We start from the raw sequence: 18,346 nt of genomic DNA, 5'->3' as shown, positions 1-18,346 counted from the left end.
CCTACTTGTATTTTTATTTTTCACTAATTCCATCAATCTGTAGCCTGTAAATAAATGATTTGAATCGGGAGACCATTAACAGTGTTGTTTATAGACTGCCATTTCCTAATGGGAAATATTTAATGCTAAAATTGCTTGCTAGTACCAGTGGTGGTGAGTTTCACTACATCTGCCCTGCATGAGAGCATGGCTCTGGCCACGTATAGGTTGTTAAACGCGATGGTACTTTTGGTGCAAAGCTATAGCAACACATCCTCCTGGTGCAGCACTTAAAAAAGCATTGCACTGTGTAAATGGGTGATTGTGTGAAAACGAAGCCAGCATCCTGTTTGTACAGTCTTATAGCATACATAATAAGCTTCCCTTCCTGTATTCATAGAAAAAAAAATGTTCCGTGTCTGGTAAGGTAAGGCAGTGTGACCATCCAGTGAAAAATGTGTGCATATTAAAAAATAAAAAAATAAAATAAAATAAATAAATAAATAAAAAACCCAACAACCTTGGTAATTGTATTTTTTGCTCTTTAGTGGTGAAGATAACTTCCAGACGTTAAATGTACATCAGGCCAGGACATGCTTGGAATTGAGGGAAAATAGTAGGCAAGTAAAAAGATAATTCAGTCAAGGATATAACGAAGTGATGAACTGACGTATTTCAGAGATACTGATGGTACTGCGGAGGTAAATAGCAGCATATCGAGTTTGATGGGAGGATCTTGTAGGGCACGTCAGGGAATCACTGGAGCTAGTTTGAGAAAGCAGATGCAGAAGAGAATCCTATTCTCGCATTTCATGGCTGAGTCCTTTAGATGTTGTGGGGTTGCTGAAGTACTCCTGCTTTTAAATCTCCAGAACTGAGTCCTGAAGTGGTGAACTCACTGGATCTTGCTGATTGTGTGCATTTTCCAGCTGTTGTTCCTTGTGGCCTATTCCAAGAGGAGTGACAGTCACAGAATAGACAATATTTACTTTAAAGATCTGATTTTTTTTTTTTTTTTTTTTCTTCCCCTGTTAACATAACAGATTCCTGCTAGTGTGGTTCTGGAATTTAATGTCAACAGGCAGCAACTGAGAACATAAAATGCTCTCTTCGTAGGAATTCATCTCACTGCTTTTATATGCTGGTACTGAAGATTTGTTTGGAGAGATCACAACTCTTCACTTCCCGTCTTAGGCCAGCTTAATGTGTATACAAGTGTCATACTGAGTGGAAAGTACATCAAACCTTTAAGCTTGTGAACTGGGCTCGAGAAGAAACAACTGTTGGGGAACTTCACTGGTGCAAGGTGTGTATGTTACAGTACGTGTCCTTCAAAAACCTCCGCAGGCATTTGCAAGCTAGAAGAAATGCGTGCACTTGTGGGCTTCCTTCTGCATTCGTCTGCTGCTGTCTCTTGATTTGTCTTGAGCTTGTTGGATCTCTTCTGAGCACTGCATAAACACAGTACCCTTTAGGAATTCTACAATTGTCAGCTAGTAGTTGAATTATCCCCCTCAAGTGTGTAGTTTTCCACTGGGCTTAGTACTTGTTTCAGATCTTATGCAAATTGCAACATGTGTATTTGATTGAGCACATATCAACAGCGATCCATCTTGGATATTTTATTTCCAGTCTGCTTCTGAATGCTTCTTTTCTCCCTTCCCCTTTACTACTATTATCCTTAGCACTGTATTTCTGGAATGGCTTCTTGATTTTTAAACCATCAGTTTTTTACTTCTTTGGGAATGCTGAGTGGAAGGAGGGAGTGGAAAATCGTGTGAACAATATGCCTGTCCTCATCTTTATCTTCCTATAGCTGAGAAACTTCAGAACAAGCTTTAGGTTTATACAAATTATTATGGATTGAATGAACTGAAGGCAGGTGACTGTAGTGTAGATGTGTCTGTAGTTGGCATTTCAAAGTCAGGAGGCAGTAATGCTGCGCATCTCATCCTATTGCTTGTCATGCCCTTACTGTCTCTTAAGGACAAATGTGTATTCCTGTCTGGACTCATTAGCATTAATAGCCATTCTTGTTGCTCACTGGAATACTGATGTGCAATGCTAGGAACAGAATTAGGGGAAGGAAGCCTTCGAGGGAAGGCACCATGCAATGATTAAAGGTGCCAAAGCTTTAGGAAAATGCTGCTGTTCCTACAAGTGAAACTAAAGCAGATGTTGCTGCAAGGCTCAGCTTAACTGACTGTTGGAATTAAACTGAGGTATATTAAAGCTATTGATTTTGTTTGGAATGCTGCCATGTCCACTGAGGGAAAGAAAGACTGAGAAACTGGGTATGTGTCGTACTTGGTTAAAATAGTATCTTTTATTGAGTGCTGGATGCCATTATATTGGGAAAGGAACATGTCTCACCCCAGTGTAAACTGCACACAGTTCCTGGCCTATTTCCTTGCTAGAAGTGTTGTAGTAGGCAATGAGAGCTTCAGAATTTTAGAAGTTGATTTTTTTGCTGACATAAGACATACCTGTTTCCACACTGAAAAGCAAGTCAAATAATTTTTGTGGATGTAAATAGCAGTACAACGTGTTCCACTGAAGTTATTCAGTACTGTGCCTCACTTTCTCAGTTCTTTTTTAATGTTACATGAAAATCCAAACTCATTCACTTCTGCTATCTCCTACCTTACTCTAACATTTCAGACTTTGTTCTCTCTTATCTACCTCTTCCCTGTGTAGCTTTGACAGATCTGTTCCGAGGAAGTAACTTCATAATGCAACTTTCCTCTCTTGCTGTGCTTCATCTGCTTGTTTTGTCACTCTGAAGAACCATGACCGGTGCTTTTCCATTACCTTAAAGTAGTTAAGTGTCAATTCTCTACTTTGAAAGCTATACTTGGTAAGATGCTATAAACCAAATCCCTTCTTGAGAGAGGTAAAAAACCTATTTTGATGGAGACTCACAGAATCACAGAATGGCCAGGGTTGGAAGAGACCTCAGGGATCATGAATCTCCAACCCCCCTGTCACATGCAGGATCGCCAGCCTCCCCATTTAATACCAGACCAGGCTGCCCAGGGCCCCATCCAACCTGGCCTTGAACACCTCCAGGGATGGGGCATCCACAACGTCTCTGTGCAGCCTGTTCCAGTACCTCACCACTCTCTCTGGAAAGAATTTCCTGCTGACATCCAACCTAAATCTTCCCTCCCTCAACTTAAAACCATTTCCCCTTGTCCTGCAGTTATCAACCCTTTCAAAGAGTTGAAGAGAAATAAGCAGTAAGAAGTTTCAGGAGGAAGATGCTCAAAAGCAGGAGGTTCCCTGTGGGGATGACGTGGTGTCAGGAGGGTGCACACAGGTTAGTGGGCTGCGATCCCTCTGGCTGCAGGGAGAGCACTTCGTGTAATGCTGAGTGAAACAGGCAGCAAAAATGAACAAGCTGTGTTTGTGCCAGGAATTGTCACCGGGGTTTTACCATCAAATAAGGCATAGCTCCGGTTTCTGCAGACAATGAGCTTTGTAATGCTAATCTCCCCGTGTCTCTTCTGATTTGTTGGCAGTCAGAGCTTCTCACCGAGTCACCTTGCTAATTCTGTCTTTATCTTCTGTTTCTCCAGTATGAGAATGTGGATTTTACCACAGCTGTAGCACAGTCTCAGAGTTTGTTGAAGTGTGTCTGTAAACAGTGAAGAGGCATTTAGTATTGAGCAACTTTCCTGCTCTTAGATGGGCAACTGTGGGCTGCAGCCAGTGTCAGTAACGAGTTACTGTAAGGACAGCCTTTGGTCTAATATGGGGAAGGAATTGCAATAAAGGAGATTAGTGGCTTAGGAAAAGAAGATGAAAGAAAAGAGAACTGAAAGAGAAGTCTAAGAAAATATTTAAATTGGGGCGACTGTGAAGTGATTGATATGAAAACAATAAATTGACTGTATAAGAAGCTGTTGTTCCTTGTGTTAACTGTTGCTTCCCAGACAGTAAAAGCAGTCAGACTGCCCTTTGTCTGCAGCTGGTGGGGATGGAGCTCCATTCTAATGGCAGTTCATTGATTGTGAAGGGGGTTGGCAGTCTTGAAGAAGCAGCATGGCTCACTACAAGCTTTAACACCTCCAGAACTGCAGAAGTAAAATATACCTATGTCCACATTTTAGAATCATATTGATAACCAAAAACTGTTCTTCCCTGGATTGCATGTGTTAGCTCCCCTAATCTACCATGGAAAACGGCAGATGAGTGCACACTGGGCACTTCCAGCTGTAGCCAGATGAAACTTCGCCTAAGTCTGAACTGAGCCATAAGAATTGAACACAAAATATTTACTTTCTTTCAGGTGTTATAGCTGTAATTTGCCTATGAAATGTAAAGGCCTAGAATCTGCTTTTGCGATCTTATATTTTTGATAATGTCTAAAGAAACTGAAGAGTTGTATCAAATCCCATTAATCCATTAGTGTTTGTGATTCACAGGGTTTTCATAGTGTTTAAATACTTAATACAGAATTATTAATTCTAACTTACTAATTATTAAATCAGAAAGGAAATAGATGCAGGTACAGCATAAATAAAACTTGTAGGAAATGTTGTTGGACTTGGGACTTGGTTGGGATGCTGTCCTTATTGCTGTTATTGCTTTAGTGGGCCACTTGTTCATTTAAATTATCAAAATAATTAACTTTGGACAAAGACAGAACAGCAAGCAGAGTGTTCTCATTGTATATGTGTGCACAAGGGTAGAAAAGCCTGACATTATTTCCTTACTGAGCACAGTTGAGAGGTTCCTTTGTATTCTCAGCCTGTGAGCCAAGAGGTAAAACTACTGAAGACTTGCTCAGGCAAATGTGAGTTTGTAGGAGATGTGGTTTCTTAAAAACATGAAGGAATGAACAGCTGAAGTGATGTGAAGACTGTCTGATGGCAGCCATGATACTTGGGACAGAGCAGGAACATGGAGGAGATGGTGTAAAGCTGCCAGGAAAGCACAATGTCACATAATGCAGCAGATATATTCTTAACTGGGGAGAAAGATGATTTAGATGAATTTTAGAACCTTAACATATTATAGGGTTTCTTTCAGAATATTAAAAAATGTCATAATATGTTCCAGCCTAATGCCTTATTTCTTTATTCTGACTAGTGGATAATGAGAGAGACAAAAAGGAAAAAAGTCATCCTCCCCATTTCTCTCAGGGCACGTTGAGTTCCTGCACTGATACTGCTTCACAGCCCATCCTTGCCTTACTTATAAATGCTTTACTCTTTTACCGCTGTGTAATTTCTTTTTGTTCTACTTCCTCTTTTTTATTTTTTTTTAGTTCCCATTTTAAAGGAAAAAGTTGTGGTGAATGTGCTTTGCCTGTCTGGCAAGGACATATCAGTGCCAGTGGTTCTTCTGGCTGTGACTTCAGCCAGGTGCTGCACCTGCTCGAGCACAGACCCGGATGGCTTTCCTGCTGGGAGACTGAGTGAGAGGTGTGTCTGGGAAACTGCTGTGATTCCTTTAAAAAAGAGAGAAATCTGTATTTTGTGACTCATTGGGTACTTTCTAATTTGGCACGTGTTATGGTTCTAAAATGAATGTCTTGTTTTCTAAGCTTCATAGCCTTCCCTGTCTCCTTCATGAGAACTACCACGTTTCTTGTGCTTGCTGTCAGTGTTGTGATTGGTTCCTTAATAACGGAGATCTTATGCAGTCCCAGCTGTGCTCATGTATGTTACAGAGTCTCAGCTTGACTTCCCTTCAGACCTTAACCAACCTTGCTTGCCTCTGCTTTTGTACTGAAGCTTCTTCCCCTTTGGCCTGTCAGTCCCTTGTCAGTTCCCCTGTTGTCATTAGTTTCCCAATCAATCCAGAGCAGAAGATTCCTTTTATATTGGTGTTCTCCTAGGCTCACACATACAGTTTTTATGAGTATCTAGGTTTAGTTCAAACTCATAGAAGCACTCACCCACCCTTTCTTCCTGCAGCAGGCACATGTGTCTGAACTTTGACTTCTGCTCTCTCCCTCTGTGGGTGTGGTGTTTCTATGTCTATTACAGAGAACTTCACTCTGCTATGAGCATTTAATCTATTGCTTCTGAGCCTAAGCCTTTAGGCCTGGCTTCATTTAGGCTTAGAGAAGTACTATTCTTTTCTTTCTTTCTTTTTTTTTTTTTTTTGGTCCAAAAGTGTTCTGTGTGTTGGTTTAGCTTTCGTGAACTTTGGTTACTTTTTTTTTTTTGTTAAGAACTGGGAAGCAGAAGTGCAGCCTTTCTATCGCCGATTCTGAGTGCCTTCGTATCTTTTGATATGCACGTTTCCTCCATTGTGTTCTCTGAAGCAGCTCATGATCTTCAAAATCTCCTCATAATCCTAGGGGTTGGAAGGGGCCACTGGAGATATCTAGTCCAACCTGTGCTAAAGCAGGTTCCTGAGACAGTAGATCACACAGGAAAATGTCTAAGTAGGTCTCAAATATCTCCATGGAAGAAGACTCCACAACCTCTCTGGTCATGTATTTCAGTGCTCTGGCACCCTCACAGGAGTTTTTTCATTACATTTGTGTGGAATTTACTGAGTTGCAGTTTTTGCCCATTGCATCTTGTTCTGTTACTGCACATCACTGAAAAGAGCCTGGCCTCATCCACTTGCCTCCTGCCCGTTAGCTATTTGTAAGCATTGATGAGATCTGTCTCCACCCCCAGCCTTCTCTTCTCCAGGCTGAACAGCCCCAGGTCTCTCAGCCTTTCCCCATAAGAGAGATGCCCCAGGCCCCCATTTGTTCTTTGTGTCCCTCCACAGATACGTCCTTTGGAAAGCAACGATTTTGAGTCTGTCTTGATGGTTTTGAGACTTCGGTTTTGCAGCAAGGAGCTCTGCAGAGACAGTTCTCAGTAAATGGTTCAGTTTCAGTGTGTACTATTCCAATAATCTGATTGAGTTGATGGAACAAAACTGATTCATAGGAGTAAGTGCTTTTTTGGCTGAACCTTGGGACCAGGGCTGTGTTATTGTTCTGTGTGACAGCCACAAATATTACTTTTGCTGCTGCTGCTTCAGTGGGGGCACAGGTCACCGTAGGGGATGCTTTGTAAGGATTTCCTCTTAACAATTGAGCTGATGAGCAGGAACTGTAGGTCGCCTTCTTTTCGTTGGCTTCCAGTGTTTCCTCTGCCCAAGAGGACACTGACATCTAGTGGATGGGTTCCATATGCACTCTGCAAGCAAACTGCTGTTCTGTGGCTGTCTCTAGTCTGTGAGGCTCTTGCCGAAATTTGTTCAGATCCTTAGGATTTTTCTCAAAGGGGAAGAAAAAAACAACCCAAAACAATCGAGAAAGCAACCTGGCCAATGTCAAGTAACTTCTCTTGGGGTTTGAGATTTTAGGGTTGCATTGTCAAACCAGTTGTTGCTTGTTGGGAGCATTTTGTTCAGTCCTGTTGAGTGCATGTGAGCCTCAGATGTTTGCAATACAATGATTTAAGATACTGCTTTCCTCAGTCGCCCTCCCAGCCTATGAGGAGCAGCTGCTCCCTGCTCTGCGAGAGAAGAGGCGGATGGGGCAGTTTGCACCTCTGAGACAAAGAGCTCCTCTAAGCTGCCTTCAGGTCGGGCCTCTCCTTTTGATGAAGCTCAAAGCCCGATATTGCGCAGGAATGTTTTCTGCAGCTTGTCCAACACATCTGGTGGCTCAGCTGGGATCTGGTTGGCAGGACAAGTTTTAGCAAAAGCACAATTTCTCCTGAAATGTTTCTTAAGCAGAGGGCAGCATGTAGCTTTTATTTTAACGTTAATATTGCTTAAAGATAAAAACAGAAATTTCAGGTGAATTAATGAGATCCTACTTCTTTAACGAAGAAAATAAACACTGCTAGAAAATGAATAGTTGAATGGCCAGGTATGATACCTTAAGGGTGCTGCTGTTGAGCGGTTGTCTGTGAGCACCTAGCATTCCTGCTGTGGGTTACTGTTTCATCTCTGAGGGCTAAAGTCATTCTCCACAAGCACTTGTTAAGCAGTAACATACTGTTGGGAGGCTTGTTTACCCTGCAGCCACTTTCTAAATGAGGTTAAAATGAGGCAGTTCCAAGGTATCTAAAATCGAAAAGAATTGTCAGAGAAAACATAGACTGGCAGTGCTTAAAATGGGAGCGTTAGACTGAAATGAATTGATGACGGTATCTAAAAATGAAAATGCTGCTTCCTCTTCCTGAGAAAATGTTACATCTTGTGCTGATGAGCGCTAAGGTTGTTTTATTAATTGCTTATGTTCTTTGGTTACTGCCATAGCTCATTCATCGCTGGATGTCCCATGTCCCATTTCTTTGTGTGACAGCTAAAGCAGTTACAAACTGTCACTCAGCTCATTTGGTTCTTGGTCACACGGCCACCATCACTGTTAGTGATCAGTGCCTTCAAACCTTAGTGTACTTTCTATTGTCTCAATAGTCATTGCTTCATTGCTTCTTGTAATATTTTCCTCTGCTTTATTGATTGCTTTCTAGCTTTGTCATCAGAAAGTCTATTAGCATAATCTGCTTTTAGTGATAAGTCATTAATGAATATGTCTGACAGGACTAACACAGAGCTGTGTGTGTTGTTGTGTTTTTGTGACGGTTTTTTATTGTTAAGAAACTCTACTGGTGAAATCCTTTCCATCAAATGGTTTGTTTGGGATTTTTTTTCCACTGTTTCTCTTAAAAACCCCGGTCTGGCCTGAATTCTTATGAAAATTCACACGCTCTTTGCATTTGGCACTGAGTCAAACACTTCTTCAGGGCTCGGATGAGAACAGCTTCCTTTCCCAAGAAAGGAAACGGGCTCTTCTTGCTATGTCACTTACTCCAGAGATGAGAATTGCAGATAAGAATCTTGAGGTTAGATCTGAAAGTATTCCTGTACATTTCTGAAATTCCTGGAAGTAAACCTGTCATCCAGAACTGGATGTGTTGAATAAAGTTGTTTGTATCCCAAATAGAGGCTTTGGCTGTTGTTTACCAAACAAGTGGTCTTGTTCTATCTTCTGGATTGTAAACATGCAGCTCTGGAAAGCAATAACAATTGAGGTTTACTTGAAAAACATGATCAGCATCTTGACTGACAAGGTGCTTGCCTGAACTGGATTTATTTTACTTGTTGCCTTGAGTAGCTTTATGGTTTTTGAAATTTGGTGCTGTAGAAGGGCAGTGTTTGACAAAGGAGCAGATTGAGAGGCTGCCTGCAGAGTATGGGCATGGAGGGAGGCTTTGTAGATTTCTTTGCAATTGAGTGTATGCCTCATGAGGTCTGCAACATAGAAGAATTTCTGAGATATCCCGTTAATTAATTAATTAATCCTGGGCTCCATCAGAAGAGGGGTGGCCAGCAGGGACAGGGAGGTGATTGTCCCTCTCTACTCTGCTCTTGTGAGGCCCCATCTGGAGTACTGTGTCCAGGTCTGGAGCCCCCAACACAAGACAGGGAGCTGCTGGAGAGGGTCCAGAGGAGAGCCATGAAGACCATCGGAGGGCTGGAGCACTTTCCCTACAAAGACAGGCTGAGGGAGCTGGGCTTGTTCAGCCTGGAGAAAAGGCTGGGGGGTGACCTCATTGCAGCCTTTCAGTACCTAAAGGGAGCCTATAAACAGGATGGGAATCAACACTTTGAAAGGGTAGATAACAGCAGGATAAGGGGAAATGGTTTGAAGTTGAGGGAAGATTTAGGTTGGATGTCAGGGGGAAATTCTTTATGGAGAGTGGTGAGGTGCTGGAACAGGCTGCCCAGAGAGGTTGTGGATGCCTGCTTTTGTCTGAGTAGTTTCTTTATGGCTTTCTGCTCTGAGAATGGTGTTGGCTCCTACATTGCCTGTTCTTTCTGCGTAGTCTGATGGAAAGGTGAGCTCTTTCAAACAGGGATGCATTTCTTAACCAGAAATAGACAGGTGGAACAGATATCCAAAACTAGCATTGCAAAGTTTCTTTGCCTATTTATAAGTATCCTGGTGGTGATTGCTAGGGCTATTGCAGTTGAAGTCTTAGTACTAGTTTGTATCTTTCATGAGACTACTTCTTTCTGGCTCTTAAAATGCTATTGAACTCCATCATAAATAGCCTCTTTATAACTAGCACATTCCTTGGCTTCCAGACACAGCCTTGAAGAAGGAGTGAAAATAGTTCTAAGCGTGTTTTCTGCAGTTAATAGAAATGTATTTTCTACTTGATACCTTTATTTCCCCCTCCATCTTCTCTTTTTTTTTTTTTTTTTTTTTTTTTTGCTTTTCATGTCAACTACATACTTAAATAAACTCAGCTGTAGTATATATGTTACTGCATGGATGTACTGATATCAGAAGGGTGGTTTTGTGCTTAAGTCTGGAAACATAATGACTTTTTTTTTTATGGGAGCACTCCTTAAAACCTTGTGGCTGCTGTATTTGCCAATTACAAACTAACATAACTAGTGAAGGGTATCCTCATCTTGCCTGCTGAATAATAGGGTTCTACACTTCCAAAAGTCTCTGCACATAGTGTATTTCTATATAAGTTCACGCCTGCTTCTGGGAAAAAGAGAAATTTATTGTTAGACTTCTGGTGAGAGAGGAAACCAATGCCCTTTTATTGCTCGCATATCCAACGTCAGCATGTTTCACACTGAGCTCATGTCATCACATAATAATTCAACTGTGATTGAAGTTGAGTCATAGTTACTAAAGAAAGTCACGTAAATGAAAGGAGTAGCAAGTTTGAGTTCCACAGATGTTTCAGGAAGGTAATTTGGCCTCCAAGCTGGATTTTAGTTGCAATCCTTCTTGAACATACACAGCTATGCTTTTTATTAGAGGATTTGTTAGGCTCCTGCTTTTCAGCATCAAGTAGTTCTCTGTGAGCCTTGCTGGGCAGTGCCTCTGTTTCAGCTCCATGGGCAAGAAGTAACTGATAAGAGCCATAGCAGCCACAGCTGACTTTGCTGCGGGGGCAAGCGGGGACAGGACGTAATACAGCTCAGCAGTGTGGTAAAGGCAGTGTGCAGTTGGAGTCTGACTATTATGTGAACCCTGTCCAAATATTTGACTGATGATCTTTGGAATTTGATGCCTCATTCTGCGTACAGTGAAGCCAACAGCAAGGGAGTGGTGAAGGATGTTGGGAAGAAGTTTTAACAGCAACAGATTGTTTAACCATGTTAATTCTCCCTGAAAAAGTTCATGAACTAAATGTTCTTCAAAGAAGGGGGCTGAGGTGATATCTACTTAGTTCCTAACATTTCTAATTTGTCTGGGCTGTACAGTATCTGTATTGTCTGTTTCAGCTCCTGCTTTCAGCATGCTTTTTGCTGTTTGGGGGTGTAATGTGCAGTAAGGCAGAAGCTCTGAAATGAAGGAGCTGTGGAGTTGCTGCCAATGGTCACTGGCTCTGCCTCTCGTACAGCTCTGAAGCTTGGGTTGATTTCAGATGTGTTACTGAGCTGGAGTGGAACCTCTTCTCTGAAGAGAAAATCTCAAGTCATGCTTAGGCACTAACTTCTGTGCTTCCATGGCTTGTTTGTGGTAATGCTGCTACTCTGGCATCTGTTTTTATTCCATCATACCCCTCAGGTTTTGACTTCCCCATCAAACTTTAAGTGTGTTGTAGGAGAGGCAAGTAGGACAAGTCTCTGCTTTGATTTCTGTTTCTGCTGAAGGGCCCGCTCCAATTAGCGTCACTCAAGTGGTGACTCAATTCAGGTATGATACTGACAGTGTCAGCATTTGACTTCAGAGCTAGGTCTGTCTGGGTGATGGTCTGTGCTGTGCTTTCCTCTCCTGGCTGAGGGAAGAAGAAAGGGAGTCTTTGAAGACAATTCTTACCTCTGTCTGTAATCAGTTTGGAGTTTAGAAATGAGCAAAAATGCTCCAGCTCTGGTGGAATGGAGTGGAAAGCTCATCCTACTTCTCTGAGTTGCTTTGGGCCCAGCTTCTCAGCAGACCTCCTCTTTGGTGCTGCAGGTTTTTCTCCTTGCTGTTGGTGACTGAGATGAGGATACTGTTCAAACTGCTGTGTACATCTGTATATATGGGTACATCTCTGCCTAACATCAGTGAAACTACTTGTGGTTATGCCGTATGAGCAGCTGAAATCATTGGGACGTAACAAGACTGAGCAGTTTTCCTCTTGGTTCTGGATGCCGTTCAGCAAGATGCTTGCATCATGATTCAGGGTTTTGGGTACATTCCCAGCTGACCTGTGGTTGTGCTGCTGAATCCAGCAGTGGTTCTGTGGGCTCTGTAAATGCCTGTGCTGAGTGCACATGCAGATGACATCTTGCAGAACAGCTACAATAAAACAGCCTGTCCTCCTCCTCCCTCCCCCAGTGTGCCTGAACCTTTTCTGTAGGAAGCTGCTGAAGGTGGGAGGGTTATTCCTCTTTGTACCCTTGTTGTGCTGTGGTACAGGGCTTCCTGCTGCTAAGGAAGTATGCATGTAATGAGAACCGAGCAGTCAGCCAATTCTTTGTGCCAGCTATTTACAGGCATCTTATGATAAGACCTTAAATTCCTAGTCAGAACTGAATGCAGATTCAACTGAAATGAGACTTAAATGTGTCTGTCAGTTTCTTGAACAAATCAGCTGAACTATTGAAATGCTGGCGGTAAAATTGTGTAGCACTGATAGAGTTGGCATCTACAGTCTCCTAAAGAAAAGGTTGCAAAAAAGGTTTGGAGGTGGGAAAACTTTCTTTTCTTCTTTAGTGCAAGATATGCATTGTATTTGGTAGGTTGACATGCATAGCTACGTGGCAAGTTTTAAGAGTTCTTACAAAAGAAGTCGTCGTAATTTGTTTACATTAACATGAATATTAGTTCTTTTGAAAGTTGCAGAAGGTTGTATGGAGGACAACTCAAGCCCTTAGTGTCTTGACTTGAAAGCTGAACTGCTTGTGGAAAAAGAATTGCTGAGAAGATTGGTATATGTTGTATGTTACAGTTAGCTCAGTTTTGAACTGTATTTAATAGCTGTTTTTTTCACTAAGAAGCCCTTGGCTCTTTTTGCAGCCCTGCTGATTGATCCCACTGTAACACTTAATTAACTGGAGTGCTGTAAAAATGTTCTTAGAAATTGTTCTTAGAAATTGTAGCTTTCTGTAGGAATGTTACCTTTGTAATCACACAGCAAGGTAAGATGGATAAAAGCTGCATGCGTTCGAAGGAAGACTTGAGAAGAAATTCAAAGTTAGATGAGAATTTTTAATACACTTATTCAGTCAGTGCACGCACAAAAATACTGGAACCTAAATGCTAAAATGAGTAAGAGGATAGCAGCAAATCCAGTCACCTGGAAGTTATGCTCCTAAGCAGGAGGGTTCTCAGGGTATGAGTTCTGTTTCCTGGTGTCTTCGTGTTTTGTTTCCTTATTCTGTTTATGTTTGTTTTCAAGAACTGAAAATGTTGTGGCCTGTTGGACAAACGTGAGGTTACTTCCATTAGGAATTATTGCTGAGCTCCTTTCGTACTGTTAAACAGCATGTTATTTGTGGGATGTGCTAATTATAAATGCCTTTTCTGTTTTTGCACTGAGACGTGTTTCCTAGACTTCAAACCAAAAGTCAGACTGCTTCCTCATGACATATTTTCACATTAATGGAGATGTTCACATTAATGAAATCACAGAATTACAGGGGTTGGAAGGGACCTCATGAGATGATTGAGTCCAACCCCCTGCTAAAGCAGGTTCCCTACAATAGGTAGCAGAGTTAGACATCCAGCTGGGTCTTGAATATCTCCATAGAAAGAGTCTCCACAACCTCTCTGGGCAGCCTCCTCCAGTGCTCCATCATCTTTATCATAAGGAAGTTCTTCTGCATGTTTGTATGGAACTTACTATGTTCCAGTTCCAGGCCATTGCTCCTTGCTGGCCATGCTTTTATAATGCATCCTAGGCTAACTCCTTGGCCGGTTCATCACTCACTGTGATTGCTGGTGTTCTGCCAGCTGTCCTGCACATTTTCACTTAACGCATTTGTAGCAATAGATCATGCTAATGCAACTGCTCCATTCAGGGATAGAAAAATTACAACTTCAGTTTGAATGTGCGAATTAAAATGCTGTGGAGCTTCTAAAAACATCTGAAGTCATATGTTAGTAACTTAATACAGGATAGTGAAGTTTTGGTAGTTCAGTGTTTTGCTTTATCTCCTTTAAGCAGGGGGTTTCCTCGTGTGTGCTGTCTGCCTTGACTAATGCTTCTTTACTGAATTTAAATCTCTAAATGATGCAATAAGGTGAACTCTCTGAGAAAACAGCCGGCCAAGTTCAGATAACACAATGCAATATGCCACCTAATACTAGAACAGTGTGGATCCCAGTTTGTTACCTAATTGTAGAGGGACTTCTCTTTTATAGGGTTCGTACAAGCTTCCTTGAACACAGTGGAGGTTTTCAAATGAGCTGTCTTCCTGCAGTGAAATACAGAAGATGGAACTCTCAGTGGAATCTCTACATCACTCCTGCCTATTAATCACTTCAGCAGTCCTTTGGAGGAGTGCCCAGAGCTCGAGTGTCAGCGGGTTTTGCCAGAAGGGAGAGCTGAGGTAGTACGGGCTCCCTCAGAAGTTTGGTTCTTCCGATCAGTTCAGCTTGCAATCTGTCTTAGCTGGCTGAAACCACAACGCAGTCCTATTTCAGGGCTTTGTTTCAGAGAAATGGGTTCAGTCTGAACTATTTCTTACAGCCAAAGCCATGCGGAAGTGTTGAGATGCAGTGAAGCTTTTTTAATAGAATTGGATCATTTTCCTGTCATTGTTTATACTTAGTGTTTGGGAAAGCTTTTTCCTTGCAGCACGAAGTCTAGAAATTCTTAAAAATAGTTCTTTGCAAGCTGACAGGAATAACTGGGAAAAGACTGACATTTGCCACAGGCATGGGCTGTTTTTCAAATGCTCCCAAGGCTCAGTGGGAAAAGGCATAATCCCAGAAATGCCCCGTGCTTCCTGTGCTGGCAGTGATAAAAGGCAACCAGGTCTCTGCATGTGTTCCTTCCTGTGCAGCCCGGAGCTGCAGAGGTACCCATGGCTCCTCGGAGAATCCATGCTACAGCTGAGCTCATTCACATCATCCTGCCCTGGTGTTTCCCAGAGCTCTGGGTGATCAGAAAATGATGTGGGGAAACATCAGTTAGATTTGGAAGGACTGTAGGCTGGAATACTTGCAGAACCAAGATGGTTTTAGGAGGGTTCCTTACAGGTATACTTTCCTCTCTGCAAAAGAGGACTGGGAATTCTGCTTTAGTAAAGTGTATTAAATTACTGGGAGGAGAGCACAGCTGAACATCACGCACGTGTTTTTATTCCCCTGCATGCCAGTAAGCACAAAGAAATGTTAAGCTTATGCTGGAAAGAGCTGTCTTAGGAAATGAGTGCATTAATACATCATTTCTTTTCAAGTGTTTCCTGGTGTTGTTTTATGCTTCGACTATTAAAAGAATTATGATAGAAAATTTCCTTCAGTGTTCAGATTTTTTGAGTATTTGATACACTGTAGTGAATTTTGAGAAGCAAAGTACATTCTTGTGTGATCAGTGCTGTCTCCCAACCCCGCTGCCACAGCTGTCCATACGGAACCTATGAAGCCGGTGGCTGTTGCCTGTTATCGTGTGGCAAATGGGTTGTGGAAGCCTTGGAGCACTCCAGCAGCTGAGTTTAATGCTGTTATGTGCTGTTCCTTAGGTACAGTCAGAACAGCAATGCTTGCTTCAATCTGCCTTTTATGCTGAGGTTTTGGAAAGTAAGTCTTAGGAGAGTTGCAGAGGGTTTTGAATAAGCAAATTCCTGGTGAATATTTTTCACGTGTCCCTTATGGAGGATCCCAAGAAAGAGGCACAAGAGCTTAGATAACTTAAATAAGGTTCAAGCTTTCAAAGTGAGTATAAATATTTTCCACAAACAGCATTTTTCTAGAATTAAGCTGTATGTCTTAACAGAATCATAGAATGGCTTGGGTTGGAAGGGACCCAAGGATCAACAAGTTCCAACCCTCTGCCACAGGCAGGGCCACCAGTGTCCAATCTGGTACTAGACTAGGCTTCCCAGAGCCCTTCCAACACATCCTTGAACACCTCCAGGGATGGAGCATCCACAGCCTCTTTGGGCAGCCTGTGCCAGCATCTCACCACTCTCTCTGTGAAGAACTTCCCCCTGACATCCATTCTAAACCTTTTCTCCTTGAGCTTAAAGCCATGCCCCCTGTCCTATTACCAGAGTAAAAAGTTGATTCCCCTCCTTTTTATAATCCCCTTTTAAATACAGGAAGGCTGCAATGAAGTCTCCTCACACGCAGCCTTCTCCAGGCTGAACAAGCTTGACTTTGTAGGGAAGTGCTCCAGCCTTCTGATCATGCTTGTGGCTCTCCTCTGGACCCTCTCCAGCAGCTCCCTGTCTTTCTTATGCTGGGGACTCCAGACCTGGATGCAGTACTCCAGATGGGGCCTCACAAGAGCGGAGTAGAGAGGGACAATCCCTGTCCCTGCTGGCCACCCCTCTTCTAATGGAGCCCAGGATACCATTGGCCTTGCGAGCTGCAGCACACTGCTGGCTCATGTTCAGTTTTTCATGTCACGCTTTCTGAAGTGTGAAATAGACACACAGTGTTGACTGTGAAAGTCAGAAATGTTTTTTAAACTGACTGGACGCAGTTATTTTTCGTGCAATAGGATTCCATGCGTTGGATTTCAAGAGTTGGTTTGTCTCGCTAAAAACACTGAAGTAGAACTTTAATCATATTACAGAATATAAAACCACAGTGGAAGTTGGAATTAGGCTTCTGAAACCCACCTTGTTCCAAGGACTCACCCCAGCCCTCACGGGGTGTTTGTCACCATCCCAGTAACCACAGCACAGTGAGCAAGCAGAATTAAACTCGAGTATTTTTAATGAGAATGAAAGTTAAGGCCTTGTGAATGTAGTTCTTTGTCAGAAATATTTGGTTACTTTTTGTCAACTTTATTCTTAAAGGAAGATGCGAATGAAGGTTTGTGAGGTCCTGGAATAGCTGTTGTGGTGAGTGTGGTAGGGGTGTGGGGCTGGTCTGTGTCCCTGTGTGTGGCTGTGCGTCTCCTGGCGTTCCACTGCCTTACTTAGCCCAAGTGAGCGTTGCTTTGTATTGCAGACAGCTCTGTATGATGAATTAGCATGAAAGTAGACCGTGACAGATCTCGCTGGATACCTTTCATTGATTTAACGTAGTCTGAACAAAATTCTTTCTCTCTCTGCCCTGCCATTACCCTGTTCTGTCACTGAGCACATTCTCCTTGCTCTGGTCACTCCAGGCTGTAGCCTAGGAAGCACTGCATCTCTTGCACCCTGAAGCAGGCTGTGTGCACACTACAGTGCCTTTGTGCAGAAGCCTCCTTTTGCATGCAGTGTGAATTCTGCTCCTGTGGTCCAGCATTCCTCCTGGGGATTCAAGGCTGTTTTCAGAATTCTTTCCTTACTTTTAAGTGAAGACATTCCCTTCAGAAGCATAAAGTAGGTACTATTCTGTGTAGCTCAGAATACTACGCTAAAGAAGTATAAAGATACTTATTCTTTTTTGGTTGCTCTCATGGCTGTGCTTACTTACCTGCTATTACCCATATCACAAAGCAGCGGACAAATATGCGTGACAAGAATGAATCCAAAAGTAATTTAGGAACAGAGATGTGTATTCTGCCACATTTCTTTCCTGGTTTTTGCCTCAGAGCTGGCCTGTGCTAGTCCTGCTTTCCACTCTACTTTGCAGATTTTGTAAGGGAAAAGGATATGATGAATTATCTCATTGGTCTCCAGGGAATGCAAGTTGGTACTGGGCCATTTCTGGTGTTTTCACCTTGCAGTAGACCTATGCTATACCCTATACAGTTTTTTTTTCTTGTCCACCTTTAAAATAGGCATAGCTTTTTGATACCTGTTATTTCTCCTGTACCACTTCCTCAGGTGTCTTTTTTCACAGAAAACAACTTCTGCTTCTATTCATGCTGTTTAGAGGTTTCTTTTCCCTCTGGACTCTACTCTGTTACTTTTTCTAAGCGCAATCAAAGCACTTGTCCCAGAAAAATAAGAGGAGATGAAAAATAAAGTATTGAGATGAGGAGCATATTTGTGGCTGTGCTTGGGAAGAATCACTTTCTTTTTGTGGGGTTTTGTGTTTTTTGGATTGTAGGCTCATCACTTCTTTCAAGCTACTTTTCAGTCTTACAATTGTTGGCTGATATAGCTGAATTATATTTGCTATTTGTAGACTCCCGGTTCAGTGTCCAGTCTTAGCACTGCCGACTTTTGTTTTAATTTGACAAAGGTAAGGGCAATGTTAAATAGGGCAGTGAGTCCTGTGTGCATTTTTAAGAGGGAATGTTTTACTCAGAGGGCAGTGAGGAACGGCTGCCCAGAGAAGCCGTGGGTGCCCCATCCCTGGGGGTGTTAAAGGCTGGGTGGGATGGATGGG

General features: G+C 42.4%; 1 protein-coding gene across 2 annotated transcripts in view; it reads left to right on the top strand.

Moving 5' to 3' along the window:
* PTPN12 (protein tyrosine phosphatase non-receptor type 12) overlaps positions 1-18,346 on the top strand; it is a 69,359-nt gene that overhangs the window by 9,858 nt on the left and 41,155 nt on the right. The window contains exon 1 of one of the 2 annotated variants that reach the window (XM_042815397.1): positions 1,207-1,285. The exons of the other annotated variant lie outside the window; for it this stretch is intronic. The gene's annotated coding sequence lies outside the window, so the exon portion shown is untranslated. Of the gene's footprint in view, positions 1-1,206; positions 1,286-18,346 lie in introns of those variants that run through there. 2 annotated transcript variants of the gene reach the window in all.

This window comes from Centrocercus urophasianus, unplaced genomic scaffold (assembly GCF_019232065.1).
Source record: "Centrocercus urophasianus isolate 14NV4802_14NV808 unplaced genomic scaffold, USGS_Curo_1.0 seq_15, whole genome shotgun sequence".
Lineage (NCBI taxonomy): Eukaryota > Metazoa > Chordata > Aves > Galliformes > Phasianidae > Centrocercus > Centrocercus urophasianus.
The sequence above is the reverse complement of the archived record's forward strand: the minus strand, read 5'-3'. Positions and strand labels throughout refer to the sequence as shown.